The sequence below is a fragment of the Denticeps clupeoides genome, unplaced genomic scaffold (assembly GCF_900700375.1).
Source record: "Denticeps clupeoides unplaced genomic scaffold, fDenClu1.1, whole genome shotgun sequence".
Lineage (NCBI taxonomy): Eukaryota > Metazoa > Chordata > Actinopteri > Clupeiformes > Denticipitidae > Denticeps > Denticeps clupeoides.
Window position 1 is genome coordinate 53976 of NW_021630094.1, and position 14506 is coordinate 68481.

Sequence of the window (14506 nt, forward strand, 5' to 3'; positions counted from 1 at the left end):
CTGACCTGACTACACAGTAACAAAGAAAAGAGAAAAATGAGCTCATACATGCAGTAAAAAAAGGTCACGATTCATACTCTCACAATATTACTTTTGATTGACAATTGATAATAAAACTCAAACCCGCAACCAAACTTGTAATTAACAGTAATCCTTACAGAGCTCGTTACCTGCGTATCTACCTACATACCTCCAACTTCACAAAAACAATCAATACACCCTGCCTCTAATTCACACTTCAGAAGAACCTGAAATTATAATAAAAAAAAACACACAATATTACACTTAATTGACACCACACAATCACTGCAAATCATGCAAATGAGCTAATAAACACAGTAAAAATGTTGAGATTCATATCTTTCCAAATGTGATCAACATAAAAATGAACATCGAGCAATCTGAAGACTGATCTGACTGCACATTCACAAAGAAAAAAAAAGAAAAAAAAAAAAAAGATTCATACCTTAACTAAACAGTAATACTCATGTAATACTCATGATACACCCCTTAAATTATTACAACAAAATCCAAAATTACCTGCCTGCATACCTCTATGTTTACCTGTTTCCACACTGACCTACCTCACATTTTTTATAAAATACATATTTTCTCACCTCAATCCTGCAAATGAGCCCATTAATACTGAAGAATCATGATTCAATTAATACCATAAAAAAAAACAATATCAAACTTAATTGACAACAGACAAGTGTTAATACTACAATCCAGCAACTAAGCTTAAAAAAAAAAAAAAAAAAACAGTAAAAGAATAAAAAAAAGATTCATACCTTTCCAAACATGACCAACATAAAAATGGATGTAAAGCACTGAGAAGACTGATCTGACTAAAAAGATTCATACCTTTATAAAAAAGTAATACTCATAAAACACCCCTTAGATTATTATTATTACAAACAAAACACTTTTACCTGCCTACCTCTATATTTACCTAAATGAATTCCTGCTTTCACACTGACCCACCTCACTTTTCTTTCTGAAATACATATTTACCTTCCTCAATCCTACAAATGAGGTCATACATGCAGTAAAAAAAACATTGAGATTCATACCTTAACAGAAAAAAAACTATATTAAAATAGTCATAAAGCACTCTAAAGACTGACCTGACTACACAGTCACAAAAAAGAGTAAAGAAAAAAAAACCTTAACAGTAATACTCATAATACACCCTTTAAAAAAGTCGAGATTCATATTTTTCCATAAGAGACAAAGATGGACTTCAGGAACTCTGAAGACTGATCTGACTTCACCTCCTCTATAAATCTCACAGCCTTGTCCCCTAATTCACCTCTTTTTTAAAGTCTGTCCTCCACCTGACCTGGTTGTTTTTCCTGACGTCGCGTCTCGTAATTCTACCTGATTCCTCGGTCGTGAGGGCTCCTCTTGTACGGCTGGGAAATAAAACCTGCTTTTTTGTGAGGTGAAACTGGGTGTTTTACCTGTCCAGAGACCGGACGGTTAGTTGGAGGGAAGTCTGGACGGTTCTGGTGATTCGACGTAAAAATAAGTTGATGACGAACTTTTTTTGTTATTCTTACCCACGACTGTAACCAGGACTCGTCTCCGTCAGTCGCGCGTTCCTTTTGTTCATCCATGAATCCTCGCCGTCGTGCACTGGGTGTCGCGGGGATCCTGTAATCCTCCTCTCCGTTCGGTCCTCGGTCCTGCTGCTCCTGCTACGTCCCGGGAGGCTTCTTTAGTTTGGGGCTGAACGGTATTTATACAGTAGAATGATGACGTCATCGTTTTTATCAGCCAATCACATGAGAGTTCTAAAAATCTGATTGGACGAAAACCGAGAGGGTAATATCCACAGAACTAAATGGTTGAGATGAATATAAAAAAATAAAATATGTAAAGTAACGAACGTAACAAGACGTAACTGCAGTTTACAAAGACAGAGTGGAATGGTTTCTTTTATTTTGTGAATGACTAGACATATTTAGTATGCAGTTCAATATTTCATTTAATTTAATGCACAGTAATTTGATGAATTTCCCATTTGCATCCTAGATTTAGATTATATCTATATTTGTTGCAGTGTTTGTTGTGGCGTCCGTCTCCACCTACCGGCAGCTGTGGGTAATGCGTACGGAGAGAGACTGGAAGTGCATTTCAGCGGAATCTGAGCGGCAGTTGCTGCGTTTTGAGCTCTATTGTTCTCTCCCTTTCGCTCAGCATCTTCACTATGTTAAAATATTAGTTCTATGCCAGGTAATATTTTGTTATTCCTTTATTGGACGTGTGTATATAGCCACGTTCTTTTAATTAATATTGAGTCCTCGATATTAATCTTAGGACTATAAACGATAATTCCAGAGGAAATTTTGATGGGACTGTCCGGGCATTGGTCACAGCTGCGGGCGTGGCATTTGTAAAATGGGGCTTCTTTTAAGTGGTACTGCAGTATCACTTAAAAGAAGCCCCATTTTACAAATGCTACCAATGCTAAAATTAGCATTCAATGCATTCTAATGGGAAAATGACCCTGTTTGAGCATTAATAGCTCGGCCACGCCTAGTCCGATCGCTTAGAAAAGTAATAGCACACCTCACACAATAAAGTACTAATTTTTGATATATAGCACACCGGTGTGCGTGCTTCGGTACGACCCGCATTAAGTGCCGAAAAAAGGCTGACATAATAAATAAATACATTTTTTCTCGCCCATTGACATTTTTTTGTTTTTTCAAATTTGTGCATGATCTGTAAGTCAGACAGAGACAAATATATCAAAACGTCGGTCTTAACGAGATCTACGAGACAACATTAAACACATTAACTTTTTTGTATGTCAAACCGTCTGGACACAAAGTCCAAAAAAGTTCAATTTTGGACAAGAATAATAAACGCGTTCCGAAAACGCTTTTTGGGGAATTGCGTGCAGACCGTAAACCCGGCCGAGCCAAGCCATATGTCAAACCGTGCGGAACGAAAAGCCACACGACCTGACATGAAATTCGTGTGTGTGCTCTGAAGCCAAAGTTTTTCACACTTTTAATGGTTTGGCCACGTTTTGTGTCATTTTGTGCGGAGAGGTCAGGCCTTCAGGCCTTTTTGTGCGTTTCACGGTCTTAGCGTGGCAGCCACAAATGCAAGACATGGCCTTTTTTGCCTTTTTCCCTATTTCCTATGTTTTCCTGACAACTGTTGGTGGTAGCAACACATCCAATATGTCAGATTGTGTGTCTCGGCGAGGCCTTCGTTACTTTTTACACTTTGAACATGATTTGTGGGCAGGCCGTATGACATACCAAAACATATTGTTATATGTCATCTTGTTATTGTTGATATATGTTATTGTATGTTATCGCATACTGTAATGTGATTTTCCTGTTCTTTCAGTTTCACCTCAATAAAACGACATTTTTAGAACCATAGAACCACGTCTCGTTGATGGGGAAGGCATTTAATAGACTGACCAATTACGCTGCTTGTGAGGAGGGCAGAACAGTATATTATCCCGTTCTGAACAAATACAGGGAGTTCAGAATTATTAGGCAAGTTGTATTTTTGAGCAATAATTTTATTATTGAACAACAACCATGTTCTCAATGAACCCAAAAAACTCATTAATATCAAAGCTGAATGTTTTTGGAAGTAGTTTTTAGTTTGTTTTTATTTTGAGCTATTTTATGGGGATTTCTGTGTGTTACTGTGCATAATTATTAGGCAACTTAACAAAAAACAAATATATACCCATTTCAATTATTTATTTTTACCAGTGAAACCAATATAACATCTCCACATTCACAAATATACATTTCTGACATTCAAAAACAAAACAAAAACAAATCAGCGACCAATATAGCCACCTTTCTTTGCAAGGCCACTCAAAAGCCTGCCATCCATGGATTCTGTCAGTGTTTTGATCTGTTCACCATCAACATTGCGTGCAGCAGCAACCACAGCCTCCCAGACACTGTTCAGAGAGGTGTACTGTTTTCCCTCCTTGTAAATCTTACATTTGATGATGGACCACAGGTTCTCAATGGGGTTCAGATCAGGTGAACAAGGAGGCCATGTCATTAGTTTTTCTTCTTTTATACCCTTTCTTGCCAGCCACGCTGTGGAGTATTTGGACGCGTGTGATGGAGCATTGTCCTGCATGAAAATCATGTTTTTCTTGAAGGATGCAGACCACTGCTTGAAGAAGGTGTCTTCCAGAAACTGGCAGTAGGACTGGGAGTTGAGCTTGACTCCATCCTCAACCCGAAAAGGCCCCACAAGCTCATCTTTGATGATACCAGCCCAAACCAGTACTCCACCTCCACCTTGCTGGCGTCTGAGTCGGACTGGAGCTCTCTGCCCTTTACCAATCCAGCCACGGGCCCACCCATCAAGACTCACTCTCATTTCATCAGTCCATAAAACCTTAGAAAAATCAGTCTTGAAATATTTCTTGGCCCAGTCTTGACGTTTCAGCTTGTGTGTCTTGTTCAGTGGTGGTTGTCTTTCAGCCTTTCTTACCTTGGCCATGTCTCTGAGTATTGCACACCTTGTGCTTTTGGGCACTCCAGTGATGTTGCAGCTCTGAAATATGGCCAAACTGGTGGCAAGTGGCATCTTGGCAGCTGCACGCTTGACTTTTCTCAGTTCATGGGCAGTTATTTTGCGCCTTGGTTTTTCCACACGCTTCTTGCGACCCTGTTGACTATTTTGAATGAAACGCTTGATTGTTCGATGATCATGCTTCAGAAACTTTGCAATTTTAAGAGTGCTGCATCCCTCTGCAAGATATCTCACTATTTTTGACTTTTCTGAGCGTGTCAAGTCCTTCTTTTGACCCATTTTGCCAAAGGAAAGGAAGTTGCCTAATAATTATGCATGCCTGATATAGGATGTTGATGTCATTAGACCACACCCCTTCTCATTACAGAGATGCACATCACCTAATATGCTTAATTGGTAGTAGGCTTTCGAGCCTATACAGCTTGGAGTAAGACAACATGCATGAAGAGGATGATGTGGACAAAATACTCATTTGCCTAATAATTCTGCACTCCCTGTAAACAGTAAATTCCCCTCCTCTTTAACATTTAAACACAATAACCAATCAGTGTGTAATCGTGGAAGGACAATTTTTTGCACAGTTTCAAATAAATCAAACACACACAAATAATTTATTTTATGCCAAATAAAATTATGTTTTATAACACAGAGAAAGAAATGTAAAATAATGGTCAGATAGGGAAGTGTTTAAAGACACTCAGATTATTGGATATTTAAATTAAACATGTAATATAATATATATACAAACCCACTTTTCATGTTATTGACCAGACACATTTCCTACTTTAAAAATAATGTTGAGAATTTAATCTGAGGTTATAACAGTTGTGAAGTGCTCCAAACAATGTGTGAGGCTTCCAGCTTTGCTATATAGAAAGCAGTTTTAGCAGCGGTGAGGTTAGTGGAGAATTTGCATAGAAGATTTTGATTCTGATAAAAGAGTCGGGGTCAAGCTGTAATTTCTTATATTTTCTCTTAGTTTCACAACGCGTCAGATAACCAGTGGTGGAATGTAACAAAGTATTTGGACTTTGTTACTGTACTTAAGTACATTTTTACGTATCTGTACTTTACTTAAGTAAAAAATTTTTTTTTTACTCCATTACATTTTGTGGCAATTAACATGGACATTCAACATGGACCCAGAGTCTTTGCTAGCATAATGTCCAGCTCAGTGTTGTGCCAGTTCAGAGCTCAAAAAAGTAGTTCACGTTCGTTCTTTATTATTTTTTTTTTTTTTTCATTTTTTAACATTTTCAATACAACGTCCTTCTATCTGAACCCGCCCGGACTCGAAGCACCAGCCATGCTAGCCTGTAACCAGCAAACTTTAAAACGTGAGCGGCGTTCAGTCTCGCCAGAGTGAACGTCACTCACGTTCACGTTCATAATATTTAAACTGATTCGTTCAGTTCAGCGTTCACGAAAAATAGGAACATTGAATGCGTTCATGCACAACACTGGTCCAGCTTGGCTGGAAGTGGTGCTTTCCGCCTGAGGGTTCTTCAATAAAGCAGCAGAAATTTGACAACACCAAAGCCTCTCAGAAGACCATGGACCTAGCGGTGGTCAACTTTATTGTCCAGGGTTTGCACCCTTTTTCTGTAGTAGAACAGCCTGGGTTCGTTAATTTAATGCAGCATAATCACCCACAAGAGAGAGAGAATAGATAAGCACACAAAGCGAATGAAAGATGGAGTGAAGAATGCAATGCAGACTGCTAAATACATCACCATAACTACAGACTGTTGGACAGCTCATAGGCAAAGCTTCATTGGGGTTACTGCCGCCTGGATTGATTCAGATAACCTAGAAAGACAGTCTGTTGCTCTGGCTTGCAAAAGGCTGAAAGGGGCACATACTTATGACATGCTAGCCAGTACTCTCAATGACATTCATACAGAATGTCATTTTCACAGCCTGAAAAAATTGTTAGGACCACGACAGATAATGCCTCAAACTTTATCAAATCAAATTCAAATTCAAATTCAAATTTTATTTGTCACATACATAGTCATACACAGTATGATATGCAGTGAAATGCTTTTTGCGACTAGTACAGACCACAGTATTGCAAATGTGGCAAGTATACAATGAACCAATATGCAAATATTACAAACATAACCAAATATTACACTTTTACGTCTTTAACATAAAATATGTGTAAATGGTATGGTGAAGGTGTGCAAATGAGTTAGACAATGTTTAAAGAAAAGAGAAAAAGAGCCATAAAAAAAAAAAAAAAGAGCAGTAAAGTAAAAAGCGCAGAGTGATTTTGTGCAAAGTGATTTGTGCAAAGTGATTGTGTGCAAAGTGATTTGTGCAAAAGAGTCCGGAGTGATTGGAGGTGAAAGTGAAAGTGCTGGAGTTCTATGTACTGTTGTTGTTGAGAGCTTGGACAGCCTGCGAGAAGAAGCTCCTCCTCATTCTCTCTGTGTTGGACTTCAGGGAGCAAAAGCGCTTCCCTGATCGCAGCAGAGAGAAGAGTCCATTGTTGGGGTGTCTGAGGTCCTTCACTATCTTCCTGGCCCTGGTACAGCACCATTTGCTGTAGATAGATTGAAGGTCAGGGAGCTTGGTACGGATGACTCGTTCGGCTGATCGTATCACCCTCTGTAGGGCTCGCCTGTCCTTCATGGTGCTGTTCCCGAACCAGGTTGAGATATTTCCCGTCAGGATGCTCTCTATGGTGCAGGAGTAGAAGTTCCTGAGCACCTTGGAGGGCAGTCTGAAGTCTTTCAGGCGTCTGATGTGGTAGAGACGCTGCCGGGCCTTTTTCACCTGGGTGTTGATGTGACAGGACCATAACAGGTCCTGCGTGATGTTAACACCGAGGTAACGGAAGCTGTCCACTCTCTCCACTGGGCTCCTGTTGATAACAGGGGTCTGGTAGGTCCTCTCCTGCTTGGTACTGAAGTCCACTATTAACTCCTTTGTCTTGCTGACGCTCAGGTGGAGATTGTTCCTCTCGCACCAGTTCACCAGATTTCCAACCTCCTCCAGGTAGGCCGTCTCGTCGTTGTCAGAGATCAGGCCCACCACGACAGTGTCGTCAGCAAACTTGATGATGGTGGTGGAGCTAGTAGTGGCTGTACAGTCATGGGTGTACAGGGAGTACAGCAGGGGGCTCAAAACACAGCCCTGGGGAGCTCCAGTGCTGAGAGTGATGGAGGCTGAGACATGTCCACCCATCCTTACTGCCTGTGGTCTCCCGGTTAGGAAGTTGGAGATCCACTGACAGAGAGATGAGCTGAGTCCCAGGTGCTCCAGCTTGGTGGTGAGTGTGGAAGGGATTATTGTGTTAAATGCTGAACTGTAGTCAATGAAGAGCATTTTAACATAATTAACCTTCCGAGTGTCCAGGTGGGTGAGTGCTGTATGGAGGAGATGTGATATGGGGTCATCTCTGGACCGGTTGGGACGGTATGCAAACTGTAGTGGGGTCGAGTGTATCTGGTAGTGAAGAAATGATGAAGTCTCTGACCAGCCGTTCAAAGACCTTCATCACTACTGAGGTGAGGGCTACAGGGCGGTAGTCGTTGAGGGAGGCAGGATGGGTTTTCTTGGGGACCGGAACAATGATGGACTCCTTGAAGCATGTGGGGATCACCGACTGAGATAGGGAGAGGTTGAATATCTCTGTAAACACAGGTGCTAGCTGGTCCGCGCAGGCTCTGAGGATTCTCCCCGAGATGCCGTCTGGTCCAGCTGCCTTTCTGGTGTTCACTCTCTTGAAGGCTCTCCTCACGTCATGCTCGGTGATGACGAACGCGTTCTCGGTGCTGGCAGTGTCCTCCCGTCTACAGCTGTTGGAGCCGCTAGCCGTAGCATCGCTAGCGCCTTTAGCTGCAGCCTCGAAGTGAGCATAGAACGTATTTAGCTCGCCTGCAAGAGACACGTCCGCGTTCGTCATACCGGATGTTGGTGCTTTATAGTCTGTTATTGTCCTCAGTCCCCGCCACAGGCTCCTAGAGTCACTCTGTTCGAGTTGTGACTCCAGTTTCTTCCCGTAGCGCTGCTTTGCCTCCTTCACCGCTTTCCTGACGCTGTATGACGCAGCCTTGTATGGTTCCATGTCCCCGGAAGCGGTCCCTGCGTTATAGGTCGCGGTGCGAGATTTCAGAGCGTCGCGGATGGTTTTATCCACCCACAGCTTCTGGTTGGGAAACGTTCTGACAATCGTTTTCTGAACGGTGTCGTCCGTTAGTTTCCCAATGAAACTCACAACCGCTTCCGCAAACTCACTGATGTTTCCGGAACTACTCTGGAACATGTCCCAGTCTGCGTCCTCCAGTGCGTCCTGAAGAGCGGCCACCGATTGGTCCGTCCAGCGTGCCACCTCCCTCTGAACCGGAACTTCTTGTTTAAGCCTTTGTTTGTTTTTAGGCATGAGGAAGATGGCGGCGTGGTCGGATTTTCCAAATGGTGGACGAGATTGTGCCCTGTATCCTTCCTTTATTGTCGTGTAGCAATGGTCCAGTGTCCTTTCGCCCCTGGTGGGGCAGGTGATGTGCTGATGAAAGTTCGGCGCTGCGCGTTTGACGCTGGCATTATTAAAATCTCCTGCCACAATAAGTGCAGCGTCCCGGTGCTGTGTTTGGTGCTTTGTGAGCGCCTCCTGCAGTTCGCCTAAGGCAGTGTCCGTGTCCGCTTTGGGCGGAATGTAAGCGGCGCTGATGATGACCGATGTGAACTCCCGAGAAAGGTAAAAGGGACGACACTTGATGGACAGAAGTTCCAGATTCGGCGAGCACGAGTGTGTGAGGGGAGAAATTGAATTACACCAGTTCCTATTTACCATCAAACACACTCCGCCTCCCCATGTCTTCCCCGAGTCGCGTGTCCTGTCCATGCAGTGGACCGAGAAGAACTCGGCCGGCTGGATGGCGTGGTCCGGCACCGCTGGGTTCAGCCATGTCTCGGTGAAGCAGAGGAGGTTGCAGTCCCGGATGTCTCTCTGGAACTTTACCCTGGCCCTGAGGTCATCGAGCTTGTTCTCCAGTGACTGGACGTTGGCGAGCAGGATGCTAGGCAGAGGTGTGCTGTGTGCACGGGCCCTCAGCCTGTTCCTGACGCCGGCTCGTTTCCCCCGGGGCCGCCGCTTCGCGTCGCGTCCTTTGTTCTTTCTCAGGATTTCACTCGGCCAGCTGGGAAAAGCAGTCAAAGTCTTCGTATTGTAAGTGCATTGTATACTAATAGAAACAAGAGTGTCTCTACTGTATTTAATGTGTTGCATGGTGGTAGATTTGCCGGTGTAGGGTTGTTAAAAGAGGGTTTAAAAAACAAAAACAAACTAAACTTGGTCGGAGCAGTCGCGACGGCAGCCGACCTCACCGGCACCATCTTGCGTTCTGTGTTTGGGTTGTTGTTATGTAGGCATGGACTACATCAAGAGTCACTTGGAGGAGTACCAAGCCTCATCACCAGATAGCCATTCTGGCTCAGACGAGGAGGACTTCTTTGGCCAAATGAAGGGAAACATCCAAGAAACCACAAGACAGCTGGATGCCTACCTGGCCAACTCGGCTGCCTCCATAGATACTCTAAAGTCGGTGCCCACAGTTTTCAATTTGTCCCTCAAGCTCAACATCTGCAGCATGTGAAAGACTGTTTAGTACAGCGGGGCACATCTTTTCTGCGAAAAGAGGCAGTCTAGGGTAAAAAAAACTCTTGTTGAAATTGAACAAAAAGCACTGGTAATGCTGTGCTTATAAGGTCACCAAATGGCACTTATACTCTCATGTTCGTGAGAGAGCCATTTTCACCCTCTGACCTTTGATTGCCTGGCCAGTGGTAAACTTTTCATTTGATGGTCCTTCATTTTAAGTTTCTTATTCTAAGATCTGCCTTTTGTATTTGCCTTTTGTCCCCGGCCATTTAGAGCTCTCACCAAGTTCTAATGGCCAGCCCCTCTCCCGCCGGGTCCTCCGGGACAAAGGGCGTCGTGTCCCGCTATTGTCCCGCAGCTTGTGGTTTCAGTATCTCGGGCAAGGACCCGCACCCCATCTGCATCATGTGCATGGGGGTGAAGCACACTCGGGCGTCGCTTGCGGACCCGGATGGCTGCGCTCACTGCAAAGCCATGTCGGTGAAAACCCTGGAGAGGAGACTACGTATCGCCGCATCCACACGCGCCGACACGTGTCTGCTGCCTAAAACCACGGCGGAGGGCGTCTCAAAACCCCCTCCCCCCCGCGCCTCCACGAGTTGTGCGGACATAATGGACGTTGAGTCCCCTATGCTGCCCCCGCTGTTCGACGAGCACGTGTTCGCGGACAGGGAGGAGGCAGACGTCGAGGAGGAGGATGACGATCAGCTCCTCTGAGACGAGAGGAGGACGACGAGGATGCCATTCTCCCGGATGCGCAGCCCTCTAGACCTCCCAGCGCTCAAGGCAGCGAGCCCTCCACGGGGGACTTCGGTTTGGTTGAGGTGTGTAAAAGAGCCGCGGCCAAGCTGGGCATTGCATGGCCAGCCCCCCGTGGTGACCTCGGGGTTGAGAGGGACTTTTTCGACGGGAAAAGACTCCCTTCTCGTCCGCCCGCATTCAGCCAATCGCTTCCCGCGGTGCCTGCGTGTGTGACCGAGGTCAGGCGGTCCTGGGATAAACCCTTTTCTAACCGCGTTCCCGTCAAGGGCTACTCGGTTTTGGATATTGGCGACATGGAGGAGCTGGGGCTCTCCAGCCCCCCCACGGTCGGTGGCTCATCACCTCCACCCGACCAGGAGGGCTTCATTTTCGTCAACAGGACCGTCGCTCCCAGGTAAAATGGAGCACAGCACCGCCCGGCTCCTCCCCCCAGCGGTAAGAAGCGCCGGCAGACCTAGGGATTCATTTCCCTCACAGCATTTACATTTACATTTACAGCATTTATCAGACGCCCTTATCCAGAGCGACTTACAATCAGTATTTACAGGGACAGTGTGGTGGAAATTCTGCCGTCTGGGGAGCTGCAATAAAGGAAGTCAACTGAATTGATTATCCAAGTTTATTTTACCACGCACGGGGGGACCCACAAGAGAACATCCCCCCGCTTGATTACAGTTCACAAGCATTTATACATCTGGGGTATACAAGGTCGAAAAGCAAGCTCGCACCACTTTGGACAGTGGCGCCCATCAACGTCACAGAACCTTTCTTTTATCAGTTTATGTCTAGTTTTTGTGTCAAGCTTTTGCATCAACAAGGTCAGACCTAAGATACGCAGTTGTTGTCTTCTAACTGTTCCATGACTAAAGGTGAAACACGTGGAGTGTTCGGGCCTACTAAATTTTCCTTCCACACTCCACACTTTTTTTTTTTTTTTTTTGATCTCTACTATAGGCACAAAAATGTATATGATGTGTACGCAAGGTGAGGAGTACATAATTACATAATAACACAAAATTCAAAGAATAAAAAATGATTATAAAAATGATTAAAAAGTATGCAGCAAATTAATGCTAAATTAAAAAGTAACGTAATATACAACCAGAAACATCAAAGTATACCACTCCATCAAGGGTTTAAGGTAACTCATCACAGGGAGTTGTATTGAAATAAAAATATAAACTCAAAACTAAATAATTAAAAAAACAAACTATTTAAAATGAAAATCAACAAGTATATCAATCAATATATAGTGTATTATGTGTCTGCATCTGTCTCATCCGAGGAGGAGCTTGATTCAAAGCATGATTGACCACTATGAACAAGAGTTATATAATTTTTTCTAGGGGTCTAATAACATATCAACAGCAATGTGGTTCTGGAAGGCCATAAGTGAGGTGGCTTTATATTGTCCATGTACAGCCTCAAATCCATCTCTAGTGAAGTTTGATAAGCGCTGCACCTTGTAATGAATGTAATTGATTCTGTCAACATTTATTCAAAATAAAAATTTATTCAAAGCCTGCAGCTATTTGATTAACTAATATGTATTCGTCGGGAACACCTCTGGGAATACCTATGGTATCAATGTAAGTTGTATCAGGGGAATCAAAAGAAAACAATGATCTCCTAGCTAAACGGGAGTGAACATTGGAAAAAGAAATCCCAAAAAGGATCAAGGTTATCTTGAGTCATAAGTTGGATAAGACAGGTAATTCAGTTCGGCTGGAGTGGGGACAATCTTCAACAATGGGCGAGGTCCTAGTGTCACCAGTAGCATCTGCAAGTAACAACCAGTTATTCCTGTGGCCAAGTTTTTTTTTTTTTTTTTTTAAACTCTCAAAACAGACCAAATATCAAATTATTTTTCCCTTTAAAAACCATTTGGTGTAAAAACTTAAGACCGATTTAGAAAACCATCTGCCGTTTCCCCAAAATGTTTAACTGTCACCTAAAAATAATGGAAAAGAACAAGTCTGCATAGATTCTGCAGGCAATTGGTGGTAATCTGGTCAAATGCATGTTGCAAGCTTAGACGATTGTCAAGTCAAATCTGTTTCTTATTGCTCAGATCTTTGATGTTTCTTCTTGTTGACTTTACCGGACGATGGTAGCGATGGTAAATCAGTGTTTATTCAGCCCCGCCCTGCTCAGCCTCGGGAGTGGACGTTTTCTCAGCGGATGTTTCGGCTGCCTTGCTCTCTTTGCCATCCTGAGGTTCGGTGGTCTGGGCGGTAGTTGATGTTGCATCTGTATCGCTGCTGGTGGGGCTCCTGGTTCTCTTTGTCTTCCTCGCCTTCCCTCACCACTCCTTGGTCTGAAGCCTCTGTAGTAGTTCTGCCTCATTGGTTTGCTCTGGTCACCCTGGTTGTCACTACCTTCAGTTCCTTCTGTCATTGCCTTTCGTGGTGCGCTAGTATATGGGGGGCGGCTGCCATAGTGTCGGCGGACAAAGTACGGTGGATAGCGCCGCCTGCCAGGGAACAAAGTTCTGCGTTGTTGTGGCTGTGCGACCCCCTCAGGAACAATTTCCTGGCTCTCTCTCTTCTTCCGCCCCTCGCTCTGGTAGTTATCCTGGTAGCTGCGTGGGGGTCTCCTCCGGCGTGGGTACCGCCTGTAGCGGTTCCGGTCAGCGGCATATTTGCTGCCCTGGACTGGGACCCCCTCTGGGCCAGTGACATTGGCCGCCTCGGCACCCTTCTCCCCTTCAACGACATCAAACTCCACAGTCTCACCGTCCCCAACACTGCGGAGGTATTTTCTTGGGTTGTTTTTCTTTATGGCAGTCTGGTGTACAAAAACGTCTTCTTTTGTGTCATTCCTGTTGATGAAACCGTAGCCGTTGCGTACGTTGAACCACTTCACTGTCCCCAGGACCTTTGTTGGAATGTGTGTGAGTGTGTCTGTGTGGGTGTGCATGACCTTGGTTGGAGCCTCCTTCAGGGCTGCAGCCGCGCCTTCGTTTGGAGCTCCGCCCCGCTTCACCAGTCAGGCTGTTTGGGATTGTTCATGATGGGTGTGTTCTCCTCTGTGTCCACGTCTCTCGCCATAGGGAAAACCATGTCCTCTGCTCCATCCTCTTTCTTCATTGGGACATTCTCGTAACCAATGTCCGCTTTGGCCACAGTTGAAGCACACATCCGATTGTTCCTCGCTTCGTGGTCTCCACTGTCCTCTCCATCTTTTGGTGCAATCTCGTGCCCAGTGTCCCCTTTGGTTACACCTGAAGCACACATCCGGTCCGCGATATGAAGTGGAGTTGGCAGCAGCATGCTGCAACAGAGCCAGTTGTGCCCTGTGGGTTGAATCTTTGTTTTTGTTGTCTTCTTTGATCCTTGCTTCTGCCTGTCTGACCTGGGCGTGGCGCGCATGGCGCAGAACTTCAGTGAGACGCACTGAAGCATCTGCCCACATGATGCAGGAAGTCTTTGTTGCTTCACTGAGGGGGGGGAGAAGGCCATCAATGAAGGTATTTTTCAGGAGCGCTTCGTACGGTGTCATACCTTGTCCAGGGTAATCATGGGGGCGAGCAAGGCCGCTGTGGTCATCAAACACAACTTGGAGTCGAATCAAAAAATCTTCTGCTGACTCCAAAGGCTG

General features: G+C 44.7%; 1 pseudogene; it reads right to left on the reverse strand.

Annotated features, from left to right (window-relative positions):
- Positions 1 to 12874: 12874 nt before the first annotated feature.
- Positions 12875 to 13884, reverse strand: LOC114783390 (nuclease-sensitive element-binding protein 1 pseudogene; annotated as a pseudogene).
- Positions 13885 to 14506: the final 622 nt, after the last annotated feature.